Below are 7915 nucleotides of genomic sequence, written 5' to 3'. Positions count from 1 at the left end.
CTACTGAATGATGGATAGCACTTGGGGGAGCCATTAAAGCAGCAGATGTAGCTTAGCTAGTAAGGCTTTCCATCCTCTTTTATAGATGAATAATGTTCAAACATTTATAATATTTACGTTGGAAGATTTCCTAAGACTGTAGAAAAGAGACCACGGTGATCAATTACAGAGGGATATTCCTGTTGTATAGAAAACGGAGCTGAAGTAGAAGAAGAGGAATCTGTTTTTTTATTTTGCTTAAACTTTTTTTTCAGAATAATACAGTGGCCAATTTAGGACAAGCTGCCCTAAATTTCAGTAGCTCCCCCTCACTCAGATGGTCCCTGTGTCTGTGTGATGATTCATGACATCTCCTACACAGTTTCACATGTGTGCAGATCCTCTCCAGGTTGTCAACTGCTGAACTTGTTTATTAATTTTGCTAAATAAATAATGAGGCATAATAAGCTGCAGCAATCTCGTTGCTGAACAAAAAGAGATACAAAAGAAAAACTTTTTTTTAATGTTTTACTTTGAAATGGACAAAAGTAACATTTATAATGCCTATCCATTTTACTAACTTGTAACTAGAATTTTTGATATCCAATTAGGTATGGGTAAGAGGCATGCTAAGCCACTTCAGCCATCCAGGCTCCAAGTGTCCTTTAATATTTCATAAGAGAATCAGATGCTTTCTGAATTTGTTCATTTATACAAAGAGCTTTTACGACAATGTCCAAGATGAAAAGTATATTTTAGGTTGGAAAAGATTTATAAATCTATATATTAATAACTGCATTCAACAGGCCTTGCCAGTTGTGAGAAACAATAAAGAGGAATATAAATATCTACCCCAGACCTGCAGAGAAAACTGTGGATAAAGTCAAGGATGGAAAGAAAGAGAAAGAGCAGGAGCTGCAAGAAGCTAAGAGAAAACATGTTCATCAGTAGATTTGAAAGTTTGTTTATGCCACAAGAGTAGCTGTGCTCTAAGAAGAGTTACTTCATTGTTTCAGCCATAAATGTGGAGGACTCATATGTCTGTATGTCTGGAGTCCAATTACATGCAAGAATAAGCTTTAAGGCTCCGTCTAATTGAAAGCTGTCTTTCTTTTCTAGACTGTGCATGAAGCCGTCTGGTGATTCTACTCAACATTTTTTTTCAGGAAAATATTTTCTTTGCCAGTCAAAGCTAATGCAAGAGATAGAGATAAATACGGTAGAAATAAGATTTTGTTTGTTTGTTCTTAGCATCCTTGTGGTGTTCATTCATTCTAGTTGGAGTGTGATGAAATTGCCAGTTTGTTTCATTGAGGAAGATTTTTTTTCACGTAGATCAAAATCCGTCCTCCTTCTTCTCAAGCAGCTGAAAATCCAACAAGGGAACAGATATTCATGCCAGAAACTAAATCAAGCAACACATTGCATAAAAAAACTCTCATGCCAGTTCCAAACAGCTGAGAGAATTCTTCCTGATGGAATATTTTACCCCATCAAAGACAGGTGCACATTTTTTTCTTGCCTAACAAGATGGATTCAACAGGAGGTACGGAAAATACAACTACGTTAATATATTTTTTTTACTTTTTTGTGGAGTTAGAAGACAATTTTTAAACCGTTATTTCCTAATTAGGTTCTAGTACTAAACTCTCCATATATTGGAAAGAGTGCCTTTGCTTCTGCAGCTAGAAGATCTGTTAGAAGTGCAACACAGAACAGAGATACGTTTTCCATTGGAAAAATCTATGTCACTGATAACAGAAATTACCTCAAGAGTAGTTACTCTCTTGAAATATTATTGTGCTACCATTTGAAATTTGCCTTAAAATAGTCTGAATTTTTGGCTCTATTTAAGGAATCCAAATTTAAAAAAATACCTTGCAAACATATCCAAGAAAAAAAAACAACAACCAATTTTCCAAAGATATTGTTACCTCTAGACTGTCACTCAATAGGAAACAAATAAAATTGTTATGAATACATGAAATTGAACCTTACTAAAAACTTTGAAGGACAGCCAAAAACAGGGTTCCAGCTAAAACTTCCAGTTTCTGCTAAATTTTCAAAGCTTCACAGTTGAGTTCTGAAACTTCTCACTTTCAAAAAGGACAACAAGCACCATGTCTTTAAATCACAGAATCACAGAATCACAGAATCACAAGGTTGGAAACGACCTGCAAGATCATCCAGTCCAACCACCCTCCCATTCCTATCAGTGCCACAAGCTACTAAACCATCTCTTGTAGCTCCTCATCCAGGCGCCTCTTGAACACTGCCAGGGATGGCGACTCCACCACCTTCCTGGGCAGGCCATTCCAGTGCCTGACCACCCTCTGAGAGAAAAAGTTTCTCCTAATATCCAACTAAGTCCAAATAAGACATCTTAAAGTAAAAAGGGGGAAAAAAAAAAAAAAAAAAAAAAAAAAAAAAAGAAAGAAAATAAAAGAAGGCCATACTTCTATATCATTTCCAAATAAATTTCTCTCTCTCCCTTTTTCCTCTGTAAACTCAATGCAATATAATAGTTTGCCTTTGCTAAGGAATGTTTTTGGTGTGTCAGGAAACTGGCAGTAGCCATGTTCATGACCCCAGATGAGCCATATCCCATATCCCCATGAGCTGGGCCTGCTGTCACCATGCTGAGCACCCAATGTCTTCTGGTCACAATATAATCACAAAATCACAGAATGGCCAGGGTTGGAAGGGACCTCAAGGATCATGAATCTCCAACACCCTGCCACATGCAGGGCCACCAACCTCTACATTTAATACTAGACCAGGCTGCCTGGGGCCCCATCCAATCTGGCCTTGAACACCTCCAGGGACGGGGCATCCACAACCTCTCTGGGCAGTCTGTTCCAGCACCTCAACACTCTCTCTGTAAAGAGCTTCCCTCTGACATCCAACCTAAATCTTCCTAAATCATTTTCCCTTGTCCTGCAGTTATCAACCCTTTCAAAGAGTTGATTCCCCTGGGAATCATGGGAGTAGATGACCAGGTATGATCCCTTACACGTAGCAGATCCTAGATTCCAGACTTTACGTCTCAAACAGCAGAACCTGGGGGAGCTGCTTTATGCCCATCACCCTTTGGCGCAGAACCATTCCCAAACCCCCAGCTGATTCTCCCTTGAGGGTTTCATCTGCTTATCTGAAGCCACAGTACTTCTGCATCAAAGCTGAGCCTTCTGCAAAGTTGAACTTTGTAAACTTTTGAGACATACCCTTGGGAATACGCTGTAGACTGTAGAGCCTGGAGGGAACAAGAGTGCTTTTTCCAACCTGATTCAGCCTGACGGTTAGTCTCCAGAGAAGATTCACGTTCCAATACAGTTATGTGTTTAGCATTTCCTAATATCTATCTCTTAACAATGGCTCATACAGTGTGAAACTTTTCTAGTTTGTTCTTTGGGGATTTAGATATATAAACTCATGGCTTCAGTCCTGTTTTGGGGTCCAACCTATATTCTCAGGCTAAGTATTTTTGACTTAGGTCTTATGGTATCCAACTTTGATCAAAGAGCCTGTTTAGAAACAGATGCTCATCTGCCCTGGTAAGAAGTTAGCTCTCAAACTAAACAAATGCTTTTTCAGAAAGGTTAGACTACTGCTTGGTCCAGACCAATTTTATTGACAGATTGATTATTCTTCCTATTCCAATTCCGTATATATCCAGAAGAGCAGTTTTTTAAATAATTCTGGGTGAATTCAGTGATCCAATTCAGCTAATTTCTACTGACACTGCTTGTGTTTTTAAACACGTTCAGGTAAAAAGCTATTTGGATTTCAGACCATCATGCTTCCTGTGAACATGCTAGTCTCACTTCGCACTACTGGGAGACTGGATCTGAAGTTTGCCTAAAACAAAGTCAACTCCTTCCCCACAATCTCCAGAGAAATAGTTAAAGAAATATTAAGTGGTCTTACATATTTACTTTTTTTATGTCTCAGATGATCAGATATCACTGAGTACTGACTGCTTAATTACTTAAAGATCACTTCATTTTTGGAGGCTTAAACAGTGATTTACAGCTTCCAATTACTGAGCAGGAAACATATCAAGCAATCAAAGCTGAGCTGCTAATAAAGTACCTAAATGCAATAGCTTTCCAGAAACTGCTGCAACTAGCTCAGTAAGACATTTGCCCCAGTTTACCATGTGATAACATGCAACATTTAGAGCTTCTTTCCTTCCCTCTTTTAGACCAGGATGACATGAAGGACTTCAATCTCAGCTGAGTTATAAATTCCCCTGTGCCCATCACGCACTCACATTGCCAGCAATGATCCACAGAGTTTCGCTCAACACAGCTCCAGCCTCTGTTTTCTTGTAGAGCAGGTGGTTGTCTACCCTTCCTCACTCATTGCTTATCAAGGAGAGCACTTGCCTGAGGCTAAAACAGTATGATGAGTTCCCAGCTTTGGCTGGGAAGACCTGAACTCTTTGTGCAGTGCGTACCAGACACTAACATACAGCCTACGTGTGGTGAAGGCACTTGTCATCTCTCTTTCTCAAGGTGCTTCACCTTGCATAAAATACTTCATTGTATATCAAGAGGAGGATAAAATAAAATATATATTTTTTAAAGAAACAGCTTCATGTAGACTTGAGATTTGGATGTTAAGTAGCAACTAACCTTGAATTATAGCCCTTGCTTCAAAGACCAGTAATTTATGCAGTGGAGTTTCATGTAACCTGCATAATCATTCCCTGAAGCAGAAATTCATGCTCTGGACTAAACTGGGACATGGTGCTATAGCAGCCAAGTGGAGGCAAGGCTGAACACTGCCATGCAGGTGATTAAATTGATTGAATGGTACCAGGACTGGGATTTGCCATTTGTGTGCTGCATCCACGACTGTCTTTCAGGTATGTGTCATTCTAGACTCATTCTGTGGTTTTAACAAAAATAATAACGTGAGCTTTTGCTGCATTCCCTGAGGAATCCAGCTGAGGTATCTGCAGAAGGGTGTGTGACATTAATGATGCCAAACAGAGGCTCTCGCTGAGCACAGCTCTGAGCGGCTGCTCTCATTGTGTGCTGCTTCTCCCTCTTGGCAGCTTTACTCTAAGCATATCAATTTTAGCCTGCTCTCTTGTGCTGGCTATTTTCGACCCTAACAAAACACAGCTTTAGAGAGCAGTAGACTGAAGGATATTACAGCACCAATTAGGTGCCTGCGGGCGCATTTCCACAAGGCAGCGAGCTGACATAAGAGCTTATTGCCACTAGAAAGGGGAAACCTCACTCTCCTCATCCCTGCTCCCTGTTACATGCTCCAATCCTGCGCTTTGCACCAGCTTTGCTGCCAGTTACATAGCCTGCTGGAAAATGCACCCAGCAAAAGGATGCAACCTTCTGGCTAGGTGACGCAGGTGACGGCTCACAGACAAGCCCAGTCTGTGCAGAGCTGGTGGCAGATATGGGGCACTGCAGGGCGAGGGCAGGGCAGAGGAGACAATCCCTCCCTTCTCTTGGGAGCAAAGCATCAGAGCATGTTAGCCTGTGTGCATTCAAGGCCCTTGGCTTCTTTTAAAAAGGGACATAAGATCTCCTAATCAGTGACTAGAAGCATAGAGCTAAGAAAGTAGTAAACAGTACTGAGACAGCCAGTGAGTTACATGCAGATATGCAAGGACTACAACAGAAAACAAAAGCAAATGGTAAAGCAAATCAGGAGTTAAACAAGAATAAAATAAAACAATATTACTACTACTAATAATAATAATAAAACAGCAATGGCAGCTTTGTATGATAGAGATCTTACTGGGCTGCTCAGGATTTGGGAGGACTTGGCTCCAGCTTGTGTTACGTAGGCTTCCTTGTCCTTATGGAAGACATACTTGTGAACATAAGGGAATGAGAATATTATCAAAATTTTTGTTAATAAAATGAATAGCAAAATCATTATCTTCCGCGGATGATCAGAAGACTGCTTTTAAACAGCTCCTGTTTTTCTTTCAAAGGTTAGTTAGCCTCATTAGTTGTTCTCTTGAAGTTGTATGGTTTATCTCATATTGTGATTTCATACCCGACATATGCAAACTACAGACATTTTCTGCAGGAAAAACGACACTACTCTGCCAACTTGAGTGATTATCACAAAATTGGAATACCTATTCTTGACAGTCTTTATTTAAGAATGATCTTTTTCTATAAAAATCTCTCAAGGCAAGCCTTTAGTTCTATTTTAGCTCATTTCCTCTTCAACAGTTAACATCCAAATTGCTCTCATATCAATTTATGATTATTAACATTTTCTAAAGTCCATTATGGTGAATGGGAGGATGGATGTGAGCTGGATCAGGCTTTACAGTGAAACAGCCGTTGCTTTTCAAAATAGTCCAAGGAGCAGAACTCTCTTTTTTTTGTGATTAAGTGTCCTATAAACTTCTACGTATAACTCAGAGATTCCTGGCTTGCTAGAAACTTTACAATTTAGCACAGGCAAAAAGGTAAAGCTGGGTGAATCACAACTGCTTTCGCCTTGCATTATGTTAAACTATACTTTTTTATGTTTAAAATTATCATTGTAAAATTCTTATTGCCTCTAGAGTTGAGCTCTTCTCTATGTGTTCCATCTGTATCAGCGGTGAACCAAAATAGGAAATACAGACTTCTGTAATTATGTCCAATTATTTCCTACATATGAGTCACACTAATATAATATGATGCATGTAGCATTACACTTACCAGCAGAATTTTACTCTCAAAGAGTATCTAAGGATGAATTTCCTTTTCAGAAACTCTTCTTTCTCACTGTTTTTGTACTCTCTTTTCTGGAAGTACTTCTGAAAGGCAGATTAGATAGTAAAGTGCTTGGAATTCAACCCTCTTGATACTGCTTGGATCTTGAATGCACCAACACAATGTCAGCACAGAACTCTAGTGTGTTATTTGCTGATTGCATGAATGTTATGGAAGCCTTAGTGCATACTGACAGTTATCAACAATAAAGATAACAAAACTTCGTTTGTGAAACCTTGTTAATGTAAAGCTTATCCAAGTAGGTGTATCAGCAGAATTACAGAGATAGCACTGGTTTATCACCACCCAGCTATAATCACAGAACTAGAAAACACCTCATATTGTAAATAATATTAAAAAGACTCTTAATGAACATGAAGAAAACCACACTCATAGCTCACCTATGTAACATTTTAAATAGCTCATTTGGAGTTTGGTTGCATGCCACAAAATTCAACGGAATTCTTTCTTATTCATTTAGGAAGGATCAAAATCAAAGACTTAACATCCCACTGTGCCACTTTGGGGAAAATCTGTCCTTATTATAAGAGAGTCCTGTAATTTGGTTTCCAGCTGTAGAAGATTGCTTCTTTCCTTTCCCTTTGTATGTGTCTTATGACAGAAATAAAACACTGCACAATCACAGTGCAAAACAGAAGCCCCAAGGGTATCTTATAGACACTAGTGCCTCCTTAGGAAATCTTTAAAGTCTCCAAAGCCACTGTGATTGCTTTGTACTACCTACTAAAGAACACTTTCCCACAACGGGTATATAATATGATATTTTGAAGTACATTGAAAACGTTCACAGAAGGTCGGCTGCATGCACTCACTCAGAGCTGGTCTTGTTACACTGCAATTGAGATATAGTGGAAATATTACATGTTTAATAGCCAATGCTTCATCGAGGGATGACAAGTGTATGTGCTGTCCCAGTGCCTGGCTCAAAGAACATATTTCTGTGTTTTCCTTTCTTTGTTTACTTGTAATCTTTGGCTGAAAAAAAAAAAAGAAAAAAAGAAGAAAAGAAACCCAAAGACTCAAATTCTATTGCAAATATTCAGAGTTTTAGAAAATAACTAAAAATAAAATAAAATAAAATAAAATAAAAGATAAAATGAAATGGAAAGAAAGAAAAATAGAGAAAGGGAAGGGAAGGGAAGGGAAGGGAAGGGAAGGGAAGGGAA

Source organism: Lagopus leucura, unplaced genomic scaffold (genome assembly GCF_019238085.1).
Source record: "Lagopus leucura isolate 7727_CA_CO unplaced genomic scaffold, USGS_WTPT01 Super-Scaffold_100019, whole genome shotgun sequence".
In the NCBI taxonomy this organism is placed as follows: domain Eukaryota; kingdom Metazoa; phylum Chordata; class Aves; order Galliformes; family Phasianidae; genus Lagopus; species Lagopus leucura.
Note: the sequence above shows the minus strand (reverse complement) of the source record.